Genomic DNA, 13,032 nt, shown 5'->3' with positions numbered 1-13,032 from the left:
TGAAATTTTGTCTCATATGAGGGTAGATGTATTTTGACCATTTTGTATAAAATAATCTTCCAGGGTGGTTGTGAAGTAAAGTTATGCCACAATCAATGTACCTAATATGGGCACTTTTATGACAACGAGTGCTTGTATTGGAACTGGTCTTGGGTGGTTCTGGTTGGTCCATTTACCCAGGTATTGTGTCTCATTTGTGGGTAGATGTATAAATCACCATTTTGTATGAAATTAGTCTTCCAGGGAGGTTCTGGGGGGATGTTAGGCAAGAAATAGTGCCCAAATTGGGGTAAATTGCGTCAAAAATAGTGGTTGTCTTGGAACTTGTCTTGGGTGGTTCTGGTTGGTCCATTTACCCTGAAATTTTGTCTCATATGAGGGTAGATGTATATTGACTAATTTGTATAAAATAATCTTCCAGGGAGGTTGTGAAGTAAAGTTTAGCTACAATCAATGTACCTAATATGGGCACTTTTATGACAACGAGTGCTTGTATTGGAACTGGTCCTGAGCGGTTCTGGTTGGTCCATTTACCCAGGAATGGTGTCTCATTTGTGGGTAGATGTATACTTCACAATTTTGTATAAAATTAGTCTTCCAGAGATGTTCCGGGGGGATGTTAAGCCATAAATAGTGTCCAAATTGGGGTAAATTGCGTTAAAAATAGTGGTTATATTGGAACTGGTCTTGGGTGGTTCTGGTTTGTCCATTTACCCTGAAATTTTGTCACATATGAGGGTAGATGTATATTGACCATTCTGTATAAAATAATCTTCCAGGGTGGTTGTGAAGTAAAGTTATGCCACAATCAATGTGCCTAATATGGGCACTTTTATGACAACGAGTGCTTGTATTGGAACTGGTCCTGAGCGGTTCTGGTTGGTCCATTTACCCAGGAATGGTGTCTCATTTGTGGGTAGATGTATAATTGAAAATTTTGTATAAAATTAGTCTTCCAGGGAGGTTCTGGGGGGATGTTAGGCAAGAAATAGTGTCCAAATTGGGGTAATTTTCGTTAAAAATAGTGGTTGCATTGGAACTGGTCTTGGGTGGTTCTGGTTGGTCCATTTACCCAGAAATTGTGTCTCATTTGTGGGTAGATGTATATTTCACAATTTGGTATAAAATTAGTCTTCCAGGGAGGTTCTGGGGGGATGTTAGGCAAGAATAAGTGCCCAAAATTGGGTAATTTTCGTTAAAAATAGTGGTTGCATTGGAACTGGTCTTGGGTGGTTCTGGTTGGTCCATTTACCCAGAAATTGTGTCTCATATGAGGGGAGATGGATATTGAACATTCTGTATAAAATAATCTTCCAGGGTGGTTGTGAAGTAAAGTTATGCCACAATCAATGTACCTAATATGGGCACTTTTATGACAACGAGTGCTTGTATTGGAACTGGTCCTGAGCGGTTCTGGTGTGTCCATTTACCCAGAAATTGTGTCTTATTTGTGGATAGATGTATAATTCACAATTTTGTGTAAAATTAGTCTTCCAGGGAGGTTCTGGGGGGATGTTAGGCAAGAAATAGTGTCCAAATTGGGGTAATTTTCGTTAAAAATAGTGGTTGCATTGGAACTGGTCTTGGGTGGTTCTGGTTGGTCCATTTACCCTGAAATTTTGTCTCATATGAGGGTAGATGTATATTGACCATTTTGTATAAAATAATCTTCCAGGGTGGTTGTGAAGTAAAGTTATGCCACAATCAATGTACCTAATATGGGCACTTTTATGACAACGAGTGCTTGTATTGGAACTGGTCTTGGGTGGTTCTGGTTGGTCCATTTACCCAGGAATTGTGTCTAATTTGTGGGTAGATGTATAAATCACCATTTTGTATAAAATTAGTCTTCCAGGGAGGTTCTGGGGGATGTTAGGCAAGAAATAGTGCCCAAATTGGGGTAAATTGCGTCAAAAATAGTGGTTGTCTTGGAACTTGTCTTGGGTGGTTCTGGTTGGTCCATTTACCCTGAAATTTTGTCTCATATGAGGGTAGATATATATTGACTAATTTGTATAAAATAATCTTCCAGGGAGGTTGTGAAGTAAAGTTTAGCTACATTCAATGTACCTAATATGGGAACTTTTATGACAACGAGTGCTTGTATTGGAACTGGTCCTGAGCGGTTCTGGTTGGTCCATTTACCCAGGAATGGTGTCTCATTTGTGGGTAGATGTATACTTCACAATTTTGTATAAAATTAGTCTTCCAGGGATGTTCTGGGGGGATGTTAAGCCATAAATAGTGTCCAAATTGGGGTAAATTGCGTTAAAAAAAAGTGGTTATATTGGAACTGGTCTTGGGTGGTTCTGGTTGGTCCATTTACCCTGAAATTTTGTCTCATATGAGGGTAGATGTATATTGACCATTCTGTATAAAATAATCTTCCAGGGTGGTTGTGAAGTAAAGTTATGCCACAATCAATGTGCCTAATATGGGCACTTTTATGACAACGAGTGCTTGTATTGGAACTGGTCCTGAGCGGTTCTGGTTGGTCCATTTACCCAGGAATGGTCTCTCATTTGTGGGTAGATGTATAATTGACAATTTTGTATAAAATTAGTCTTCCAGGGAGGTTCTGGGGGGATGTTAGGCAAGAAATAGTGTCCAAATTGGGGTAATTTTCGTTAAAAATAGTGGTTGCATTGGAACTGGTCTTGGGTGGTTCTGGTTGGTCCATTTACCCAGAAATTGTGTCTCATATGAGGGAAGATGTATATTGAACATTCTGTATAAAATAATCTTCCAGGGTGGTTGTGAAGTAAAGTTATGCCACAATCAATGTACCTAATATGGGCACTTTTATGACAACGAGTGCTTGTATTGGAACTGGTCCTGAGCGGTTCTGGTGTGTCCATTTACCCAGAAATTGTGTCCTATTTGTGGGTAGATGTATAATTCACAATTTTGTGTAAAATTAGTCTTCCAGGGAGGTTCTGGGGGGATGTTAGGCAAGAAATAGTGCCCAAATTGGGGTAATTTTCGTTAAAAAGAGTGGTTGCATTGGAACTGGTCTTGGGTGGTTCTGCTTGGTCCATTTACCCAGAAATTTTGTCTAATATGAGGGTAGATGTATATTGACCATTCTGTATAAAATAATTTTCCAGGGTGGTTGTGAAGTAAAGTTATGCCACAATCAGTGTGCCTAATATGGGCACTTTTATGACAACGAGTGCTTGTATTGGAACTGGTCTTGGGTGGTTCTGGTTGGTCCATTTACCCAGGAATTGTGTCTCATTTGTGGGTAGATGTATAATTCACCATTTTGTATAAAATTAGTCTTCCAGGGAGGTTCTGGGGGGATGTTAGGCAAGAAATAGTGTCCAAATTGGGGTAATTTTCGTTAAAAATAGTGGTTGTCTTGGAACTTGTCTTGGGTGGTTCTGGTTGGTCCATTTACCCAGAAATTGTGTCTCATTTGTGGGTAGATGTATAATTCACAATTTGGTATAAAATTAGTCTTCCAGGGAGGTTCTGGGGGGATGTTAGGCAAGAAATAGTGTCCAAATTGGGGTAATTTTCGTTAAAAATAGTGGTTGCATTGGAACTGGTCTTGGATGGTTCTGGTTGGTCCATTTACCCAGGAATGGTGTCTCTTTTGTGGGTAGATGTATAATTGACAATTTTGTATAAAATTAGTCTTCCAGGAAGGTTCTGGGGGGATGTTAAGCCATAAATAGTGCCCAAATTGGGGTAAATTGCGTTAAAAATAGTGGTTGCATTGTAACTGGTCTTGGGTGGTTCTGGTTGATCCATTTACCCTGAAATGTTGTCTCATATGAGGGTAGATGTATATTGACTAATTTGTATAAAATAATCTTCCAGGGAGGTTGTGAAGTACAGTTATGCCACAATCAATGTACCTAATATGGGCACTTTTATGACAACGAGTGCTTGTATTGGAACTGGTCCTGAGCGGTTCTGGTTGGTCCATTTACCCAGGAATGGTGTCTCTTTTGTGGGTAGATGTATAATTGACAATTTTGTATAAAATTAGTCTTCCAGGGAGGTTCTGGGGGGATGTTAAGCCATAAATAGTGCCCAAATTGGGGTAAATTGCGTTAAAAATAGTGGTTGCATTGTAACTGGTCTTGGGTGGTTCTGGTTGATCCATTTACCCTGAAATTTTGTCTCATATGAGGGTAGATGTATATTGACCATTTTGTATAAAATAATCTTCCAGGGTGGTTGTGAAGTAAAGTTATGCCACAATCAATGTACCTAATATGGGCACTTTTATGACAACGAGTGCTTGTATTGGAACTGGTCCTGAGTGGTTCTGGTTGGTCCATTTACCCAGGAATTGTGTCTCATTTGTGGGTAGATATATAATTGACAATTTTGTATAAAATTAGTCTTCCAGGGAGGTTCTGGGGGGATGTTAGGCAAGAAATAGTGTCCAAATTGGTGTAATTTTCGTTAAAAATAGTGGTTGCATTGGAACTGGTCTTGGGTGGTTCTGGTTGGTCCATTTACCCAGAAATTGTGTCTCATTTGTGGGTAGATGTATAATTCACAATTTGGTATAAAATTAGTCTTCCAGGGAGGTTCTGGGGGGATGTTAGGCAAGAATAAGTGCCCAAAATTGGGTAATTTTCGTTAAAAATAGTGGTTGCATTGGAACTGGTCTTGGGTGGTTCTGGTTGGTCCATTTACCCAGAAATTGTGTCTCATATGAGGGGAGATGTATATTGAACATTCTGTATAAAACAATCTTCCAGGGTGGTTGTGAAGTAAAGTTATGCCACAATCAATGTACCTAATATGGGCACTTTTATGACAACGAGTGCTTGTATTGGAACTGGTCCTGAGCGGTTCTGGTGTGTCCATTTACCCAGAAATTGTGTCTTATTTGTGGATAGATGTATAATTCACAATTTTGTGTAAAATTAGTCTTCCAGGGAGGTTCTGGGGGGATGTTAGGCAAGAAATAGTGTCCAAATTGGGGTAATTTTCGTTAAAAATAGTGGTTGCATTGGAACTGGTCTTGGGTGGTTCTGGTTGGTCCATTTACCCTGAAATTTTGTCTCATATGAGGGTAGATGTATATTGACCATTTTGTATAAAATAATCTTCCAGGGTGGTTGTGAAGTAAAGTTATGCCACAATCAATGTACCTAATATGGGCACTTTTATGACAACGAGTGCTTGTATTGGAACTGGTCTTGGGTGGTTCTGGTTGGTCCATTTACCCAGGAATTGTGTCTCATTTGTGGGTAGATGTATAAATCACCATTTTGTATAAAATTAGTCTTCCAGGGAGGTTCTGGGGGATTTTAGGTAAGAAATAGTGCCCAAATTGGGGTAAATTGCGTCAAAAATAGTGGTTGTCTTGGAACTTGTCTTGGGTGGTTCTGGTTGGTCCATTTACCCTGAAATTTTGTCTCATATGAGGGTAGATGTATATTGACTAATTTGTATAAAATAATCTTCCAGGGAGGTTGTGAAGTAAAGTTTAGCTACAATCAATGTGCCTAATATGGGCAATTTTATGACAACGAGTGCTTGTATTGGAACTGGTCCTGAGCGGTTCTGGTGTGTCCATTTACCCAGAAATTGTGTCCTATTTGTGGGTAGATGTATAATTCACAATTTTGTGTAAAATTAGTCTTCCAGGGAGGTTCTGGGGGATGTTAGGCAAGAAATAGTGCCCAAATTGGGGTAATTTTCGTTAAAAAGAGTGGTTGCATTGGAACTGGTCTTGGGTGGTTCTGCTTGGTCCATTTACCCAGAAATTTTGTCTCTTATGAGGGTAGATGTATATTGACCATTCTGTATAAAATAATTTTCCAGGGTGGTTGTGAAGTAAAGTTATGCCACAATCAGTGTGCCTAATATGGGCACTTTTATGACAACGAGTGCTTGTATTGGAACTGGTCCTGAGCGGTTCTGGTTGGTCCATTTACCCGGGAATTGTGTCTCTTTTGTGGGTAGATGTATAATTAACCATTTTGTATAAAATTAGTCTTCCAGGGAGGTTCTGGGGGGATGTTAAGCCATAAATAGTGCCCAAATTGGGGTAAATTGCGTTAAAAATAGTGGTTGCATTGTAACTGGTCTTGGGTGGTTCTGGTTTATCCATTTACCCTGAAATTTTGTCTCATATGAGGGTAGATGTATATTGACCATTTTGTATAAAATAATCTTCCAGGGTGGTTGTGAAGTAAAGTTATTCCACAATCAATGTACCTAATATGGGCACTTTTATGACAACGAGTGCTTGTATTGGAACTGGTCCTGAGCGGTTCTGGTTGGTCCATTTACCCAGGAATTGTGTCTCATTTGTGGGTAGATGTATAATCGACAATTTTGTATAAAATTAGTCTTCCAGGGAGGTTCTGGGGGGATGTTAGGCAAGAAATAGTGTCCAAATTGGGGTAATTTTCGTTAAAAATAGTGGTTGCATTGGAACTGGTCTTGGGTGGTTCTGGTTGGTCCATTTACCCTGAAATTTTGTCTCATATGAGGGTAGATGTATATTGACCATTTTGTATAAAATAATCTTCCAGGGTGGTTGTGAAGTAAAGTTATGCCACAATCAATGTACCTAATATGGGCACTTTTATGACAACGAGTGCTTGTATTGGAACTGGTCTTGGGTGGTTCTGGTTGGTCCATTTACCCAGGAATTGTGTCTCATTTGTGGGTAGATGTATAAATCACCATTTTGTATAAAATTAGTCTTCCAGGGAGGTTCTGGGGGATGTTAGGCAAGAAATAGTGCCCAAATTGGGGTAAATTGCGTCAAAAATAGTGGTTGTCTTGGAACTTGTCTTGGGTGGTTCTGGTTGGTCCATTTACCCTGAAATTTTGTCTCATATGAGGGTAGATATATATTGACTAATTTGTATAAAATAATCTTCCAGGGAGGTTGTGAAGTAAAGTTTAGCTACATTCAATGTACCTAATATGGGCACTTTTATGACAACGAGTGCTTGTATTGGAACTGGTCTTGGGTGGTTCTGGTTGGTCCATTTACCCAGGAATTGTGTCTCATTTGTGGGTAGATGTATAATTCACCATTTTGTATAAAATTAGTCTTCCAGGGAGGTTCTGGGGGGATGTTAGGCAAGAAATAGTGCCCAAATTGGGGTAAATTGCGTCAAAAATAGTGGTTGTCTTGGAACTTGTCTTGGGTGGTTCTGGTTGGTCCATTTACCCTGAAATTTTGTCTCATATGAGTGTAGATGTATATTGACTAATTTGTATAAAATAATCTTCCAGGGAGGTTGTGAAGTAAAGTTTAGCTACAATCAATGTACCTAATATGGGCACTTTTATGACAACAAGTGCTTGTATTGGAACTGGTCCTGAGCGGTTCTGGTTGGTCCATTTACCCAGGAATGGTGTCTCATTTGTGGGTAGATGTATAATTCACAATTTTGTATAAAATTAGTCTTCCAGGGATGTTCTGGGGGGATGTTAAGCCATAAATAGTGTCCAAATTGGGGTAAATTGCGTTAAAAATAGTGGTTGCATTGGAACTGGTCTTGGGTGGTTCTGGTTGGTCCATTTACCCTGAAATTTTGTCTCATATGAGGGTAGATGTATATTGACCATTTTGTATAAAATAATCTTCCAGGGTGGTTGTGAAGTAAAGTTATTCCACAGTCAATGTACCTAATATGGGCACTTTTATGACAACGAGTGCTTGTATTGGAACTGGTCCTGAGCGGTTCTGGTTGGTCCATTTACCCAGGAATGGTGTCTCTTTTGTGGGTAGATGTATAATTGACAATTTTGCATAAAATTAGTCTTCCAGGGAGGTTCTGGGGGGATGTTAAGCCATAAATAGTGCCCAAATTGGGGTAAATTGCGTTAAAAATAGTGGTTGCATTGTAACTGGTCTTGGGTGGTTCTGGTTGATCCATTTACCCTGAAATTTTGTCTCATATGAGGGTAGATGTATATTGACCATTTTGTATAAAATAATCTTCCAGGGTGGTTGTGAAGTAAAGTTATGCCACAATCAATATACCTAATATGGGCACTTTTATGACAACGAGTGCTTGTATTGGAACTGGTCTTGGGTGGTTCTGGTTGGTCCATTTACCCAGGAATTGTGTCTTATTTGTGGGTAGCTGTATAATTCACCATTTTGTATAAAATCTTTCTTCCAGGGAGGTTCTGGGGGGATGTTAGGCAAGAAATAGTGCCCAAATTGGGGTAAATTGCGTCAAAAATAGTGGTTGTCTTGGAACTTGTCTTGGGTCATTCTGGTTGGTCAATTTACCCTGAAATTTTGTCTCATATGAGGGTAGATGTATATTGACTAATTTGTATAAAATAATCTTCCAGGGAGGTTGTGAAGTAAAGTTTAGCTACAATCAATGTACCTAATATGGGCACTTTTATGACAACGAGTGCTTGTATTGGAACTGGTCCTGAGCGGTTCTGGTTGGTCCATTTACCCAGGAATGGTGTCTCATTTGTGGGTAGATGTATAATTCACAATTTTGTATAAAATTAGTCTTCAGGGATGTTCTGGGGGGATGTTAAGCCATAAATAGTGTCCAAATTGGGGTAAATTGCGTTAAAAATAGTGGTTGCATTGGAACTGGTTTTGGGTGGTTCTGGTTGGTCTATTTACCCTGAAATTTTGTCTCATATGAGGGTAGATGTATATTGAACATTCTGTATAAAATAATCTTCCAGGGTGGTTGTGAAGTAAAGTTATCCCACAATCAGTGTGCCTAATATGGGCACTTTTATGACAACGAGTGCTTGTATTGGAACTGGTCCTGAGTGGTTCTGGTTGGTCTATTCACCCAGGAAATGTGTCTCATTTGTGGGTAGATGTATAATTCACAATTTGGTATAAAATTAGTCTTCCAGGGAGGTTCTGGGGGGATGTTAGGCAAGAATAAGTGCCCAAAATTGGGTAATTTTCGTTAAAAATAGTGGTTGCATTGGAACTGGTCTTGGGTGGTTCTGGTTGGTCCATTTACCCAGAAATTGTGTCTCATATGAGGGGAGATGTATATTGAACATTCTGTATAAAATAATCTTCCAGGGTGGTTGTGAAGTAAAGTTATGCCACAATCAATGTACCTAATATGGGCACTTTTATGACAACGAGTGCTTGTATTGGAACTGGTCCTGAGCGGTTCTGGTGTGTCCATTTACCCAGAAATTGTGTCTTATTTGTGGGTAGATGTTTAATTCACAATTTTGTGTAAAATTAGTCTTCCAGTGAGTTTCTGGGGGGATGTTAGGCAAGAAATAGTGCCCAAATTGGGGTAATTTTCGTTAAAAAGAGTGGTTGCATTGGAACTGGTCTTGGGTGGTTCTGGTTGGTCCATTTACCCAGAAATTTTGTCTCATATGAGGGTAGATGTATATTGAACATTCTGTATAAAATAATCTTCCAGGGTGGTTGTGAAGTAAAGTTATGCCACAATCAGTGTGCCTAATATGGGCACTTTTATGACAACGAGTGCTTGTATTGGAACTGGTCCTGAGTGGTTCTGGTTGGTCTATTCACCCAGGAATTGTGTCTCATTTGTGGGTAGATGTATAATTCACAATTTTGTATAAAATTAGTCTTCCAGGGATGTTCTGGGGGGATGTTAAGCCATAAATAGTGTCCAAATTGGGGTAAATTGCGTTAAAAATAGTGGTTGCATTGGAACTGGTCTTGGGTGGTTCTGGTTGGTCCATTTACCCTGAAATTTTGTCTCATATGAGGGTAGATGTATATTGACCATTCTGTATAAAATAATCTTCCAGGGTGGTTGTGAAGTAAAGTTATGCCACAATCAATGTGCCTAATATGGGCACTTTTATGACAACGAGTGCTTGTATTGGAACTGGTCCTGAGCGGTTCTGGTTGGTCCATTTACCCAGGAATGGTGTCTCATTTGTGGGTAGATGTATAATTGACAATTTTTTATAAAATTAGTCTTCCAGGGAGGTTCTGGGGGGATGTTAGGCAAGAAATAGTGTCCAAATTGGGGTAATTTTCGTTAAAAATAGTGGTTGCATTGGAACTGGTCTTGGGTGGTTCTGGTTGGTCCATTTACCCTGAAATTTTGTCTCATATGAGGGTAGATGTATATTGAACATTCTGTATAAAATAATCTTCCAGGGTGGTTGTGAAGTAAAGTTTTGCCACAATCAGTGTGCCTAATATGGGCACTTTTATGACAACGAGTGCTTGTATTGGAACTGGTCCTGGGTGGTTCTGGTTGGTCCATTTACCCTGAAATTGTGTCTCATATGAGGGTAGATGTTTATTGACCATTTTGTATAAAATAATCTTCCAGGGAGGTTCTGGGGGGATGTTAGGCCAGAAATAGTGTCCAAATTGGGGTAATTTTCGTTAAAAATAGTGGTTGCATTGGAACTGGTCTTGGGTGGTTCTGGTTGGTCCATTCACCCTGAATTTTTGTCTCATATGAGGGTAGATGTATATTGACCATTCTGTATAAAATAATCTTCCAGGGTAGTTGTGAAGTAAAGTTATGCCACAATCAATGTACCTAATATGGGCACTTTTATGACAACGAATGCTTGTATTGGAACTGGTCCTGATTGGTTCTGGTTGGTCCATTTACCCAGGAATGGTGTCTTATTTGTGGGTAGATGTATAATTCACAATTTTTTGTAAAATTAGTCTTCCAGGGAGGTTCTGGGGGGATGTTAGGCAAGAAATAGTGCCCAAATTGGGGTAAATTGCGTTAAAAATAGTGGTTGTCTTGGAACTGGTCTTGGGTGGTTCTGGTTGGTCCATTTACCATGAATTTTTGTCTCATATGAGGGTAGATGTATATTGACCATTTTCTATAAAATAATCTTCCAGGGAGGTTCTGGGTGGATGTTAGGCAAGAATAAGTGCCCAAATTGGGGTAAATTGCGTCAAAAATAGTGGTTGCATTATAACCGGTCTTGGGTGGTTCTGGTTGGTCCATTTACCCTGAAATTTTGTCTCATATGAGGGGAGATGTATATTGACCATAATGTATAAAATAATCTTCCAGGGTGGTTGTGAAGTAAAGTTATGCCACAATCAATGTACCTAATATGGGCACTTTTATGACAACGAGTGCTTGTGTTGGAACTGGTCCTGAGTGGTTCTGGTTGGTCCATTTACCCTGAAATTGTGTCTCATTTGAGGGGAGATGTATATTGACCATTTTCTATAAAATAATCTTCCAGGGAGGTTCTGGGTGGATGTTAGGCAAGAATAAGTGCCCAAATTGGGGTAAATTGCGTCAAAAATAGTGATGGTCTTGGAACTTGTCTTGGGTGGTTCTGGTTGGTCCATTTACCCTGAAATTTTGTCTCATATGAGGGGAGATGTATATTGACCATAATGTATAAAATAATCTTCCAGGGTGGTTGTGAAGTAAAGTTATGCCACAATCAATGTGCCTAATATGGGCACTTTTATGACAACGAGTGCTTGTGTTGGAACTGGTCCTGAGTGGTTCTGGTTGGTCCATTTACCCTGAAATTGTGTCTCATATGAGGGGAGATGTATATTGACCATTTTCTATAAAATAATCTTCCAGGGAGGTTCTGGGTGGATGTTAGGCAAGAATAAGTGCCCAAATTGGGGTAAATTGCGTCAAAAATAGTGGTTGTCTTGGAACTTGTCTTGGGTGGTTCTGGTTGTTCCATTTACCCTGAAATTGTGTCTCATATGAGGGGAGATGTATATTGACCACAATGTATAAAATAATCTTCCAGGGTAGTTGTGAAGTAAAGTTATGCCACAATCAATGTACCTAATATGGGCACTTTTATGACAACGAGTGCTTGTATTGGAACTGGTCCTGAGCGGTTCTGGTTGGTCCATTTACCCAGGAATGGTGTCTGATTTGTGGGTAGATGTATAATTCACAATTTTGCGTAAAATTAGTCTTCCAGGGAGGTTCTGGGGGGATGTTAGGCAAGAAATAGTGCCCAAATTGGGGTAAATTGCGTTAAAAATAGTGGTTGTCTTGGAACTGGTCTTGGGTGGTTCTGGTTGGTCCATTTACCCTGAATTTTTGTCTCATATGAGGGTAGATGTATATTGACCATTCTGTATAAAATAATCTTCCAGGGTAGTTGTGAAGTAAAGTTATGCCACAATCAATGTGCCTAATATGGGCACTTTTATGACAACGAGTGCTTGTGTTGGAACTGGTCCTGAGTGGTTCTGGTTGGTCCATTTACCCTGAAATTGTGTCTCATATGAGGGGAGATGTATATTGACTATTTTCTATAAAATAATCTTCCAGGGAGGTTCTGGGTGGATGCTAGGCAAGAATAAGTGCCCAAATTGGGGTAAATTGCGTCAAAAATAGTGGTTGTCTTGGAACTTGTCTTGGGTGGTTCTGGTTGGTCCATTTACCCTGAAATTGTGTCTCATATGAGGGGACATGTATATTGACCATTTTGTATAAAATAATCTTCCAGGGTGGTTGTGAAGTAAAGTTATGCCACAATCAATGTGCCTAATATGGGCACTTTTATGACAACGAGTGCTTGTATTGGAACTAGTCCTGGGTGGTTCTGGTTGGTCCATTTACCCAGGAATGGTATCTCATTTGTGGGTAGATGTATAATTCACCATTTTGTGTAAAATTAGTCTTCCAGGTCCGTCCTGGGGTGATGTTTAGCCAGAAATAGTGTCCCAATTACGGGCACTTGTATTAGAGCAGTGCAGGTCGGTTCGGGGGTCAATTTCACCCCGGAAAAGCTTCCCAAAAAACGGTCACTTGTATAACAAACGAGGATATAACTGATAAGTTACACTTTACCCTTTAGTTTGAGCTCAACTACCCGTGAAATGACTCTCTTGTGCTGGAACGGTATTTTGACGTAATACCTCCGTTTGTCCGCGAGACGGCAGAAATGAGTCCGGCCAACCGGGAAAAAATGTCAAAAATGGTCGAAAATGGTTAAAATCAACCCAGAAATAGTGCATCGAAAGCCCGCAGAAAGTTTTGAAAAAGATCGGTAAATTTTGGAAAATGTCAAAAATGGTCGAAAATGTTTAAAATCAACCCAGGAATAGTGCATCGAAAGCCCGCAGAAAGTTTT

This window comes from Stigmatopora argus, chromosome 9, assembly GCF_051989625.1.
Source record: "Stigmatopora argus isolate UIUO_Sarg chromosome 9, RoL_Sarg_1.0, whole genome shotgun sequence".
In the NCBI taxonomy this organism is placed as follows: domain Eukaryota; kingdom Metazoa; phylum Chordata; class Actinopteri; order Syngnathiformes; family Syngnathidae; genus Stigmatopora; species Stigmatopora argus.
The sequence above is the reverse complement of the archived record's forward strand: the minus strand, read 5'-3'. Positions refer to the sequence as shown.